Source organism: Chlorocebus sabaeus, chromosome 29 (assembly GCF_047675955.1).
Source record: "Chlorocebus sabaeus isolate Y175 chromosome 29, mChlSab1.0.hap1, whole genome shotgun sequence".
Classification (NCBI taxonomy): domain Eukaryota; kingdom Metazoa; phylum Chordata; class Mammalia; order Primates; family Cercopithecidae; genus Chlorocebus; species Chlorocebus sabaeus.
The window spans coordinates 437,862-451,103 of record NC_132932.1 but is presented as its reverse complement, the minus strand read 5'-3'; the positions used below and the strand labels follow the sequence as shown (position 1 = coordinate 451,103).

The 13,242-nt window shown below is 44.1% G+C and overlaps 1 pseudogene; it reads left to right on the top strand.

Annotated features, from left to right (window-relative positions):
• Nucleotides 1–4,327: 4,327 nt before the first annotated feature.
• On the top strand, nucleotides 4,328–5,711 carry LOC140710638 (large ribosomal subunit protein uL23 pseudogene; annotated as a pseudogene).
• Nucleotides 5,712–13,242: the final 7,531 nt, after the last annotated feature.

Genomic DNA, 13,242 nt, shown 5'->3' with positions numbered 1-13,242 from the left:
CCTTTTTGGGTTTGTTCTGCGCTTTTCATATAAATTATTTTTCGACCAAGTAGCTTTTCTTTTCATCATTTGTATATGGAATGTGGTAAAATGAGAAGTTTCATAGTTCCAAAATATTGTTACAGATGGATGGCTCAGGAGATTGGGATTTTTTTTTCTTTAGTTAACAGTGCCCTCTCGTATCACTGTGGACAATAAACCTGTCTTTTAATCTCTGGAAATTTTCTATGCTTATTTGCTAAGTTGGTAAGACTCGGTGACATGAAAACAAAGATGAATTATCCATAGAATATTTTCATGATCAAATGTGGCCTTCCTGGGATGTGTTCATATGTGGTGTCAATTAAGCTACGTAGATAAGGCAGAAACCTATTTCCAGCAGGTTCCTCTGTGGCCTTCTATTGTTAAGCAATCAACTAGAATCCAGTAGAGTGAGCACACCAAGCCTCCCATAGGGTCCTTTCTGCATTTCTGTTTTGTAAAGCTTTGTGCTGTTTGCTTATTAGAAATGCTAATAACGTGTCGGGTTTAGTTGTAGATTATTTGCGAATCTGTAAAAGAGAGGCATTGATCCTGAGAGGAACTGCCCATATTCTGGTAAACACAGCTCTCGCCGAAGGGAGCAAATAAAGAGAGCTCTTTAAGAAAGTATTGTTTAGCCTTATGCTGAGATGGAAGATTAAACTAAGAATCCATAGAATTACACAAGGTTAAGTCCTGTCTACTTTTATTTTACTTTCTCTGGGTAGGGGTTAGGGTTAGGGTTAGGGTTAGGGTTAGGGTTCGGGTTCGGGTTCGGGTTAGGGTTAGGGTTAGGGTGCTTGGCAAAATGGGTCCACTCTCTCCTGGGTAACCCTGGCTCTAGTCCCTCTTTTATGTCCTGGCCTGCCCCACCAGTCCCCTGGAGCCCTCTGCTGGCCTAAACTCCATGCTGTATGTTCTTACTTATAAGTGGGACATAAGCTATGATGATGATTCCAAGGCCTAAGAATGATAAGTGGGCTTTGGGGACTTAGGGGGAAAGGTGAGAGGGAGGTGAGGAATAAAACCCTACACATTGGGTACATTGTACTCTGCTTGGGCTATGGGTGGACAAAAATCTCAGAAACCATCAATAAAGAACTTTAGCATTTAACTAAAACCACCTGTTCCCCAAAACTATTGAAATAAAATAAAATAAAATAAAATAAAATAATAACAACAGATATCTTATTCCTTTGGTAGACCACATAGCCTAGCTCAAGAATTGACTAAATACTTGTAAAATATAAGAATAAATGGAACAACTGGGTTAGCACAGCTCATGCAGAGATGTCCAGCCATTTCAGAAGTGTTAAGGTTCAAAGCAGTGTTGCCTGCGCAGGCCCTGGGGTACCGCATTTTTGGGGAGGCACTGCCATCTCAAGCCTCCTTGTTTATGGCTCATGTTCTAACCCTCACACAGCACATGCTTGTCTTTAAAAACATCAAGGTGAAATAAACCACATGTTAATCAAGGTAGAATAAGTGGGCAATTAGAGAACCCACATAATTTAGTTGTATAACAGTAAACTTCTGCTGCATATTTAAAGGAAAATAGGCAAGATAATGTTTTTTATAAAAAGTGCAAATTATTCCACTGTTTTTGAATACTCACTGCTAAAACTCCACACTGAAGCACTGCCCAGAATGGTGGCCCGTGAAGCATTCTCAGTCTGGGACACGTTATTCCTCTTCTGTAAAAACTGCACCACTTTCAGACAGACTCTCAGGCAAAGACACAGAAAATTATCTCATTATTAGATTTGTGATATTTTAGAGGTTTCCTATCGCTGAGGTCATCTGAGCCAGTAGTTTTCAAAATGAGTTGATGGCTTCATATCCTAAAATGTTGCATTTAAATTCTAGTTAAAAATAGTTTACTGTATTTTTCCATTCTAAGACAGATTTTTTTTTTATGCTTTACTTTTTCTGGAATTAGCGTGCATCTTACAATTGATACACTGCATTAAATATGATGAGATCTCTTCTGTTCTTCTAAAAAATTATCAATACATTTGTGATGAATATTGATTTAATGGCATCTCATAATTTAAAACATCCAGGTTACAATCATTAACTCTTCTACAATATTTAGATACAAGAAGGTCATATTTCTTTCTTTTTATAAGTCAAATTATATCTAGCAGAAACTCACATGTGTGAAGATATGGAAGATTCCAATTCACGGAGGTTCCTCGTCATATTCTGTGCCAGACACTGGAGGCGGGTATGGTGGCACTTCATGCTCCTCACCTTCCTGTCTCACTACTTTTCCTGTGACTGCCAACTGCTGGCCCTTTACTCTGAAGGGGGTGAGAAGACCACTGCCCCTGGCACTGGGGAGGGGATGCTCCTCACAGCACAAGAAGTGCCAGGAAGGCAGCCGTCACATGCCGGAACCTTGGCCACACCAACCACATCTGGGGAATTGCATGTGACTAGGGCCTAGCCGATTAGGAATGCTGCTGTTCTGGGAATATCTCCCCGGTATCTTCATTTTGTTTTTCCATTGGCTAGTCCAGCTTAACCCCTTAGATGATTCTAGATCTCCACTGAAAATACCTAGGTGAGAGTTATCCAGGCAAATTCTCTTTTCCTCCTTTAAAACCATAAAGGCCATATGTGTGTGTGTGTGTGTGTGTGTGTGTGTGTGTGTGTGTGTTACAGCGAGGCCTAATCTGCAAAAGCACAGCTTGGCCTTCAGGAAATAGATGGGAAAAGGGAAAAAGGCTGCTTTATTATTTCCTTGTGCCGTCAAAGCACACACAAAGAAAATATCAGTTAGTACTTTCCCTAGTAATTCCATCTGTAACATTGAGCATTTAAAAGTTGTTATAATACATTTAAATACCATGCCCAGACAAGCGCATGATAAAATGTAGCATTAATGAAACAATTAAATGTCCCAACTTAATCTGTCTTCTTGTAAGCCATGAAATAAATTTCTCCCACTATCTCTATGAATATGTTTACCATTTGTGCAAATATACCACTGAATAGAGAGAGACAATTTTTATTTTGACAACAATGTACTCGTGAAATTACACACATAAATTCTGCTATAACCTGTGTGCACTGGCAGATGCAATTAAATGTGAGCCAAGGCCCATTTGTTCATGCATGTGTTTTTATGATTTTGTCTGTTCCTTTTTTGACTTACATATTTATAATACAGAATGTGAGAAGAGTTAGCTCTTTGTAGTTATTTAGCTGTAAGACATAGAAAACTGTTCTAGAACCTTTAAAAAGCAGTTGCAGGAATTTTTTTAAAGTCCCTGAAATTACACGTCAAGATATTATTTTAAATTATTATTCTTTGAAACTACTTTTCTGTATACATCAAGATTTATCAATAACATATAATCAAAGTAGGAAAGTATGGTTACCATATTGTATAATGGCACCTCATATTGCTTATTTCTTTTATAATTAAGTCATAAATTGAGCTCAGAAAAATATTTATATTAATAAAATGATTATCATCGGTAATGTTTGAGTTTTTCTTGTACATTTTTATGTAACAACAAAAAAGTTTTTACTATTAAAAATGATTTTTAAAAAATTGGAGCAAACCTAACCTTAATTTTATAAATACAATAACCTGAGGCTCATCAGGGCTGGTGACTCACACAGGCGCACACCCAGCATTGCCGGATATCGGCTCAGGATCCTGAATGAATTTGAACAATTCTTGCTAAATTAATAAATGCACTTTAAAATAGGCCCATGTTAATCCCAAAGTAACTAAACCTGTGGAATTTGCAAAAGAAGATGTTTATGAATGAGGACGTGGCCTTTCGACATTAGTTCTGATTCTGTGCCTGGCCTGTTTCTCATAGTTTTATTTACATATATTGATTATAATTTTAATACTTTTATTTTCCAGAGAAAACTAGGGCATAGGCCGTTTTAAACTGTCATATGTTAGCATTCTGTAGTAGATTAGAAAATGTATGAGTATACCATCTCCCAACATCGGGATGTGTTTTCTCATAGTATATATGTTTCTCATAGTACACAGTACAGTGTGGTACTTTCTCATAGTACATAGTACAGTGTGATAGGCAAAAACATGTTTATTAACAGGCCAAAATATCTAGTTTCTCTGTAAAAATAAGAAGCCAAAAGTATATAAACTTGAATTACTTATGTCCAGTAATTAATGTTTTAGTATTGTATCTTATTTATAAATGATATAGATATTTAATGGAAATATTTTACCTAGCTTAACTTTAAGGTTAAAAATTACCAAAAGTATTTTGGAAACTACTATTAGGCAGATTTACTGTAAAAAACTTATTATTGAAATAATGTATTTCACTTTTCACAACATGGCACCAAAGCGAAGAAGGAAGCTCCTGCCCCTCCTAAAGCCAAAGCCAAAGCAAAGGCTTTAAAAACCAAGAAGGCAGTGTTGAAATGTGTCCACAGACCCCCCAAAAAGAAGATCTGCATGTCACCCACCTTCCAGCATCCAAAGACACTGCGACTGCGGAGTCAGCCCAGATATCCTCTGAAGAGCACCTTCTGGAGAAACAAGCTTGACCACCATGCTATCATCAAGTTTCCACTGACCATTGAGTCAGCCATGAAGAAGATAGAAGACAACAACACGCTTGTGTTCACTGTCGATGTTAAAGCCAACAAGCACCAGATCAAACAGACTGTGAAGTGCTCTGGGACATGGATGTGGCCACGGTCAACATCCTGATTCAGCCTGATGGAGAGAAGAAGGCATATGTTCTACTGGCTCCTGATTACGATGCTTTGGATGTTGCCAACAAACTTGGGATCATCTAAACTGAGTCCTGCTGACTGATTCTAAATAGATGCATATCTTTTCACCATAAAAAAAAGGAAATAATGTTTTTCATAAAAATGACGACTTAAAGTCTTAAAGCTTATAGATTTGATTCTAATTATCTAGTAAGTATAATATTAGCTTCTTGTAAGCACTCAAGCAGAATAGAAACTTGTTTGTTGGCGGGGCACGGTGACTCACACCTGTAATCCCAGCACTTTGGGAGGCCGAGGTGGGCGGATCATGAGGTCAGGAGATCAAGACCATCCTGGCTAACACTGTGGAACCCTGTCTCTACTAAAAATACAAAAAAATTTAGCTGGGCGTGGTGGTGGGCGCCTGCAGTCCCAGTTACTTGGGAGGCTGAGGCAGGAGAATGGCATGAACCCAGGAGGTGGAGCTTGCAGTGAGTCAAGATCGCACCACTGCACCCCAGCCTGGGTGACAGAGAGAGATTACATCTCAAAAAAAAAAAAAAAAAAAAAAAAAAAAAAACTTGTTTGTTTTATATTTAATAGTGATAACTCTGAAGACATAGTTGTTTTATTACACAAAAAATATTAAATTTATCTTATTTAAGTTGTATCCAAATCATGTTAACTTGAAAAACATTTGTATCGGTTCCTTTTGTTTGGGAGTTTGGGGAATATTTATTTATAAATGATTATTTTTTTCCAAGTCAAGTTAGAATAGAACACTTTTAGAGGATTTTATAAATGAATTTTGCAATGCTACATTTCTACTCATTGGATTACAAGTTCTCAGGCATCCCAAATGATTAACAAAATGAAGATTTCTAGGGCTTCTGTGGGAGAGTATGGAAGGTCTTTTTGAACTTTTTAATGCTGTCAAATGAAGAATGATGAGCTTCATAAATTCGGAAAGGAGAGATTTCATTATGTTTTTGTTTTTTTTGAGTCGGAGTTTCACTCTTGTTGCCAAGGCTGGAGTGCAGTGAAGTGATCTTGGCTCACTGCAGGCTGCACCTCCCAGATTCAAGCGATTATCCTGCCTCATCCTCCCTAGTAGCTGGGACTACAGGCATGCGCCACCATGCCCAGCTAATTTTTGTATTTGTAGTAGAGACGGGGTTTCACCATATTGGCCAGGATGGTCTCGATCTCTTGGTCTCAGGTGATCCACCCGCCTCAGCTTCCCAAAGTGCTTTGATTACAGGCATGAGCCACTGCACCCAGTGAGAGATTTATTTCCTATAAAGGGTTGCAGCCTGCAGGATAGTCCTGACAGGCTAGGAAGCATAACCTCCAGCCAGAAGTCAGAAAGAGACACTTAAAGGGAGACGTAAAGGAAATAGTAATGTATACTGAGTGACGTGGCCAAATGCACATATTTAATAAGCTCTAGGAGGAGTCATGCATATTTCTGTAAGGAGAAATGCATGCATGCGCAATTGAGTTTCTTGCTCCTTCATGGGTCCAATGTACAAAAAAATGGCAGTGTTAGCATGATCCCAGGGTGGAGTTTTCAGCCTTCTGACATTAAAAGATGAAGCTGAGGATATGAAAATTCGCTCTGTGCATCCTGTGTACGCTGTCCAGAACCTCTCCATCATGGGTGGTCTCTTATCAGGCAAGAGAGGAGAGGCAGCTTACGGCAGTTGGTTGAAATCAGTGGCGGAGTCTTTTGAAAGGCTTGTTTCTGTTAAATCCTTAGGGTAGAAAGCCTCATCATGGTTAGCAAAGGAGGGGGTATAATGAGGTGTATCTGACCCCTGTCATCCCATCCTGCCCAACTTGTAATAGGGGAGGAAAAATAATTTTCTCTGTACCTTTACGGAATTCTAAGATGGGACCCTCTGTAAATCCGAGAACTCAGTTTTGAAAGTCACTCTGGGATCCCCTCAGCCAAGAGTGGGTCTGTTCAGTCAGTTGGGAGCTTAGGATTTCATTTTCATTTATCAGTGCTAATGGGAATGAGTAGGCTGTCTTCCTGGAAGCTGAATTTGAAAGAAACTCCTTGGATGGGGTTAATGGCAGCTGTATTTTCTGGGAGCTCTGCTTTAATTAGATAAAGTAAGTTCTGGTAAGATTTCTTTCTTTATCTTTGGTATCTTAAATGTTTTCATTTAAATAATTTTTATAACAAGCCTTTTTTTTTTTTTTTGAGACAGAGTCTTGCTCTGTTACCCAGGCTGGAGTGCAGTGGCACGATCTTGGCTCACTGCAAGCTCCGCCTCCCAGCTTTATGCCATTCTCCTGCCTCAGTCTCCCAAGTAGCTGGGACTACAGGTGCTCACCACCACACCCGGCTAATTTTTTTTTGTATTTTTTTTTAGTAGAGATGAGTATGGTCTCGATCATGTTAGCCAGTATGGTCTCGATCTCCTGACCTCGTGATCCACCTGCCTCTGCCTCCCAAAGTGCTGGGATTACAGGCATGAGCTACCGTGCCCGGCCCCTATGACAACTCTTGATATCTGAGTGGGTTCCCACACAGTCATCTGTTGTAAGACTTTCTGATTCCTTTTTTTCCTTTGGTCATTATGAATAGGGCTTCTGTACATAATTGCATGGTAGCTTTTGTTTGGAAATAATATCAAAGTAGCTGTCAACATACTTATGAATGTGATTTTTGGATTGTAAGGTGAGACTTGTTTAGCTTTGGGAAAAACTGCCCAACTTGTAAAAGGGGAGGAAAAATAATTTTCTCTCTACCTTTACGGAATTCTTAGATGGGACCCTCTGTAACAAATTACAGATTAAAATGAGAAAAAAGTAGACAAGTTTAAAAACATGTATACCTTATGGATACATGGGCAATACTCAGGGAAAAATGAGTAAATCCCCAGCAGGTGGCTTTCAATTCAAGTGTAAATGCTATCTTCAACTTAAAGAAGATTTGAGGCTCAGTAGTGGGGAGGTAACAAGCAAAAGCACAGTAGACAAGGGTAAGTTTTCTTATACAGACTTAACTCCATGCATTCTCTGTTGATAAGACTCTTTAGTGATTTAGTCATCCTTCTCTTCTTGGTTGGTGCCAAGAGAGAGGTCTTTTAAATGGGGATTTCTTTTATAGATGTAAATTTTCCTTACACAAGGGTAACTTCTACTCTGTTTTGAGAATTTCCTTTTTTAGCATTTTTTTTTTTCAAAGTAATCAGCTCAGAATAATTCTTATGCCAAAGGGACATATTTTGGGGTGGCATATTCTGGTTTCCTACCATCATATTTTGGGGTGGCATATTCTGGTGTTACACACTGTCTTCCACCAGCAATGAAAAGAGTTCTTGTTTTTCCTCCAGCAATTTGTCATTTTTTTAGAGTTTATCAGTTCTAACAGATATAGACCAGCTGTGCTATCTCATTGTGGTTTTCAGTTCTCTAGTATGTTGAGCATGTTTTTGTATGTTTACTTGCCATCTGTAGATGGTCTTTGGTGAGGTGTGTGTTCAGAACTGTGTGCATTTTTAATTGAGCTGTTTAACTTATTGTTTAGTTTTAAGAATTTTGTATATATTTTGAATGCAAATTCTTTCTCAGATCTGTATTTTGCAAAAATTTTTTTTCAATATGTGGCTTGTCTTTTTGTTCCCCTAACAAGGTCTTTTCCAGAGTATAAACTGTAAATATTAAGAAATCCACATTGTCATTTCTTCTGCATATATCAACCTTGTGTGTCATTTGTTAAAATTCATTACCAAACCCAAAGGCACATAGCTTTTCTTCCATAGCTGCTTCTAGAAATTGTACAGTTTTGCATTTTTAGTGTGAGGATGATTTTGAGTGATTATTTGTGTAAGTTGTAAAGTTTTCATCTACATGCATATCATTTCCTATGGTTTCCAACAATCATTCCCTCACTATTTTTGGGAAAGACACAGGGTAGTGGGCTCTGTTAGAGCAGATAGATGGCTAGACATGAAGAGGAGGGGGAGCTCCTGAAAAAGGGAAAGTCTGGGAAGGCTCACCTGGAGGGACCACGAAAAATTCACATTTAGTGGCATCTGTAATGCTGGAGCGGATGGGCACTTGTGAATTGCGGGTAGGAGGGAGAAGAGGTACCTATGCAGAAAGAAACACCCTAGAAATCCTCATAAGATGCCCCAGTCATCATTCACTCTGCAGTAATAATATCACAATATTGCTAGCTACATGCTGATAAGGACAAAAGGGACATTCTTAAAAGAAACCTGGCACCATAAGTACAGATTAGGGCAGAGAAGCACATTGAAAAGAGATAGACGCAGTAGGTCCAAATGTGACCGCCGTCAGCCTGCCTGGGATGGCGGGAAGGAGCCCGGTGCCAGAGTGGATTCGGATGGATCACCACACACGTGCCTCATCCAGCACTGAGGAGGTCCCACAAGCCTAAGTGGGGCAGGTCGGGGACCTAAGGCAGGCGGCCTGCCGTCACTATACTGCGAGCAAGAGGGCCCTGCAGTGCCCCAGCGCCAGCAGGGGGCGCTGGCCACCACTGTAAGAAAGAGGGCCCTGCAGTTGCTCTAGACGCCAGCAGGTGGCGCAGTGGCACAGCACCGTGAGCAAGGGGGCCCTGTAGTGCGCAGCTGCAAGCAGAGGGCACCCGAGCCCGGCTTTTCAGATTACTGATGTTTCCCCCTCTCTGCGCCGCTCCTCGGGCTCCGTGCGTCCGTCCGCCTCCACCGCGCCCCCTCAGGCCCACGCAGCGTGCGTCTCCGCGCCTGTGCCGCCACCCCCCCCGCCCCGCAACGCACGGGCGTGCTACACTGCGCCTGGGCCCGCCTGCGACTCTGCACCTGCGCCGGCCTGCGCCGCGCCGGCGTGTGTCTCTGCGCCTGCGACACTGGGCCTGCGCCGCGCCCGCGCGCCACTCTGCGCTTGCAACTCTGCGCCTGCGCCGGCCCCCTCCGGCGCGCGACTGTGTGCCTCCGCCGCGCCGGCCTGTGACTCTGGGTCTGTGCCGCGCCGGCGCGCGACTCTGCGCCTGCGCCAGTCTGCGACTATGCGCCTGCGACTCTGCGCTGGCCTGCGTCGCGCCCGCCTGCGACTCTGCGCCTGCGCCGGCCTGCGCCTGCGCCGGCCCGCGACTATTCTCCTGCGACTCTGCGCCTGCCCCGGCCTGCGCCGCGCCGGCCCGCGACTCTGCGCCTGCGCCAGTCTGCGACTATGCGCCTGCGACTCTGCGCTGGCCTGCGTCGCGCCCGCCTGCGACTCTGCGCCTGCGCCGGCCTGCGCCGCGCCGGCCCGCGACTCTTCTCCTGCGACTCTGCGCCTGCCCCGGCCTGCGCCGCGCCGGCCCGCGACTCTGCGCCTGCGCCGTCCTGCTCCGCGCCAGCCCGCGACTCTGGGCCGGCGCCGCGCCGGCGTGCGACTCTGCCCCGCCCCGGCCTCCGACTCTGCGCCTGCGTCGCGCTGGCCTGCGACTCTGGGCCTGCGCCGGTCTGTGCCTCTGCGAGGGCGGAGTTGTATTGTCTTCATCACAGACTCAGAAAGCATCACGAGGGCGGAACTGTGTTCTCCTTTGCGCAGACCTGGGGGGTACCGCGAAGGGGGAGCAGCGTTCTCCTCAGCGCAGGTCAGCACGTGGGGTGCACCGCGAGGGCGGGGCTGCATTCTGCTCAGCACAGACCCGGGGTACACCGCGAAGGCGGAGCAGCGTTCTCCTCAGCCTCGCTTTGGGGCAACGCGGGGCCGCATCCACGGCGAATAAAATCCTGTTTGTAGCCTTGAGTAATGAAGGTCAGAGACTAGTTAGAATGGTTCAGTGTGGAAAACGGGAAACCAAAAGCCGCTCTGAATCTTGCGCACCGACGTTCTCCCCACCCAGGGCTAGGCGGCCTCAGTGCGAGGTCCACACCGTGGCCCGGAACACAAATGCAGCATAGGCAGACATGACACCCCAAATACGACACCCGCAGTGCTCACGTAACAAGTACCTGTAATGCTAATGCACTGCCTCAATAGAAAAGTTAATACAAGAGCTGCATTTCCCACGCTGCCCTGGAGTGCTAAGACAGCGATCATAATAACACTGACATAGTCAGTGCGAACGTAGCAATAGGGTTAGGGTTAGGGTTAGAGTTAGGGGTTGGAGATAGGGGTTATGGTTTAGGGCTAGAGCTAGAGTTTTAGGGTTAGGGTTTTAGGGTTATGGTTCGGGTTCGGGTTAGGGGTTCGGGCTAGGGCTAGGGGGTTAGGGTTAGGGGTTCGGGTTAGTGTTAGGGTTAGGGCTAGGGCTAGGGGGTTAGGGTTAGGGTTTTAGGGTTAGGGCTAGGGGTAGGGTTAGGGGTAGGGGTAGGATTAGGGATTAGGGTTAGGGGTCGGGGTTAGGGTTAGGGTTAGAGTTAAGTGTTAGGATTAGGGTTAGGGTTACGGTTCGGTTTCGGGTTCGGGTTAGGGTTACAGGGTTAGGGTTAAGGGTTTAGGGTTAGTTTTAGGGTTAGGGTTAGGGGTTAGGGTTATCGTTGGGTTAGGGTTAGAGTTAGGGGTTATGGTTTAGGGTGAGGGTCAGGGTCAGGGATTAAGGTTAGGGTTTAGGGGTTAGGGTCTGGGTTAGGGGTTAGGGGTTATGGTCAGGGTTATGGTGAGGGTCAGGGGTTAGGGTTAGGGTTTAGGGTTTGGTTTAGGGGTTAGGGTTAGGGTTCGGGTTTATTAGGGTTAGGGGTTTGGGTTAGGGTTAGGGTTTTAGGGTTAGAGTTAGGGTTAGAGTTTGTGTTGGGGTTTAGGTTATGGTTAGCGTCAGGGTTATGGTTAGTGTTAGGGGTGGACAGGGCTTCATCCCTCAGCTCACCTAAGACAAATACCTATATGATTTCTTCTTCTGCCCTGTGTAAAATGCAGCTTCAATGAGCCACACTAAGGTATAAGTCACTATTCCTCTACCCCTACTCACAAGTCAATTGTGTATTCACCGAAAGGCATATGAAAGTCTCAAAACAATGCAATATTTTGTCTCTTGTCCACCTATATGCTGGAAGGCCCCCACCTTTGTGTTTTCCTGCCTTTCCAGATGGAACTGTTTCTTCGAAAAACAAACAAACAAAATGTGGTTTTGAGACATTTGGATGTGGGAGTTCTTGCAGGCCAGATGTCCTACCCTTGCCTGAGACGGCGGTGGGGCCACCAAGGAGATGGTGGCCCTCATGCTGCCCCAGTCTCACTCCTACAGGCTCACCCCCAATCTGGCCCACGATGCAATGCGACTACAGAGAAGTGGAACATACTCACTTTAGGTACTGCTGATACTCATGCGCATTCTTCCCATGAACAGAATTCTTCCCATTGACCAACTGCAGCGTAATGAGGAACCAGATCAGGCTGAGCACAGGGGACAGTAGTCTGATACTAAAAACAGATGAAAGTAAATTCAAACGTGAGGAATGTTGGTATTTTCCACCGTCATCAGGAAAAAGATGTTTCACCTTATCAACATCCTTAAGTCCCAACTTCTCAAAAAATAATTTTCCTAATCCTCAGAGCCCAATGCCTGCTTCCAGCCCCCAGGCCCGTGGGTGGCGGGAGTGCCCAGTGTAGCCCTTGCTCCTGGCCCATCCTGCACGACCGCATTCCTTGCTCATCAGTCATCCTCTGAGACTCTCAGACATCTGACGGTCTATGTCAGGGCTGCCAGGGGCTCTGCACACTCACGGAGCACCAGGCAGGCCCAGTCTGCGCCCAGCAGCCCCCCTGCGCCCTGCCCTCTGACTTCTAGGGAGGGACTCTCACTAGAGGAAAACAAATGGCCTCAATACGAAAGCAGGCTCAATGCCACCAGATTAAAGAAATCCCAACTAAAGTAAGATCTTATTTTTCCCATGAAACTAGTTGAGACATTTAAAAATATTCTGGTTTTGGAGAGTGGTAATAAGAGAATGACCTTGTCTTATAAACTGCTGGTAAGAGTGTAAATTGAGTAACACCCTTCTGGAGGAGAATCCAGTGATATCTATTTAAAGCTTTAAAAACACAGATACCACTCAACCCAAAAGTTCTAGAAATGTATCCAAAATGGCCATTTCTTAAGGATGTAGCACATTCTAAAATATACACTGTAAGTGAAGGAACCATAATGCTGTTAATCTGCAATTAAGTTAATCTATTGTTATATTTTAAATCCAAATCCAGTTAATCCGCTGTTATACTTTAAATCCAAATATTCATTTAGGTAGATAGAACCCATATTTCCATAGGCCAAATTACAAACACTATTTAAAATAGTATGTACTATAACTTTCTATGAAAATCAGCATGGGGAGTCCTCACAGTCCTCAGATAACATCATCTCATTCAACACCGTTTCATCACAACATCAGTGAGAAAAGAAATTGATACACCGTGAGGGCCACGGTTTGTGTGGAGAAGCACGTTCTGCATGGGTTTTCTCCCATCCCCCAGTTTCCTCCCACATCCCAGAGCCGTGCACATTAGGTGAACTGGCGCATCTCCATGGTCCCAGAGTGAGTGTGGGTGTGTGACTGGCCC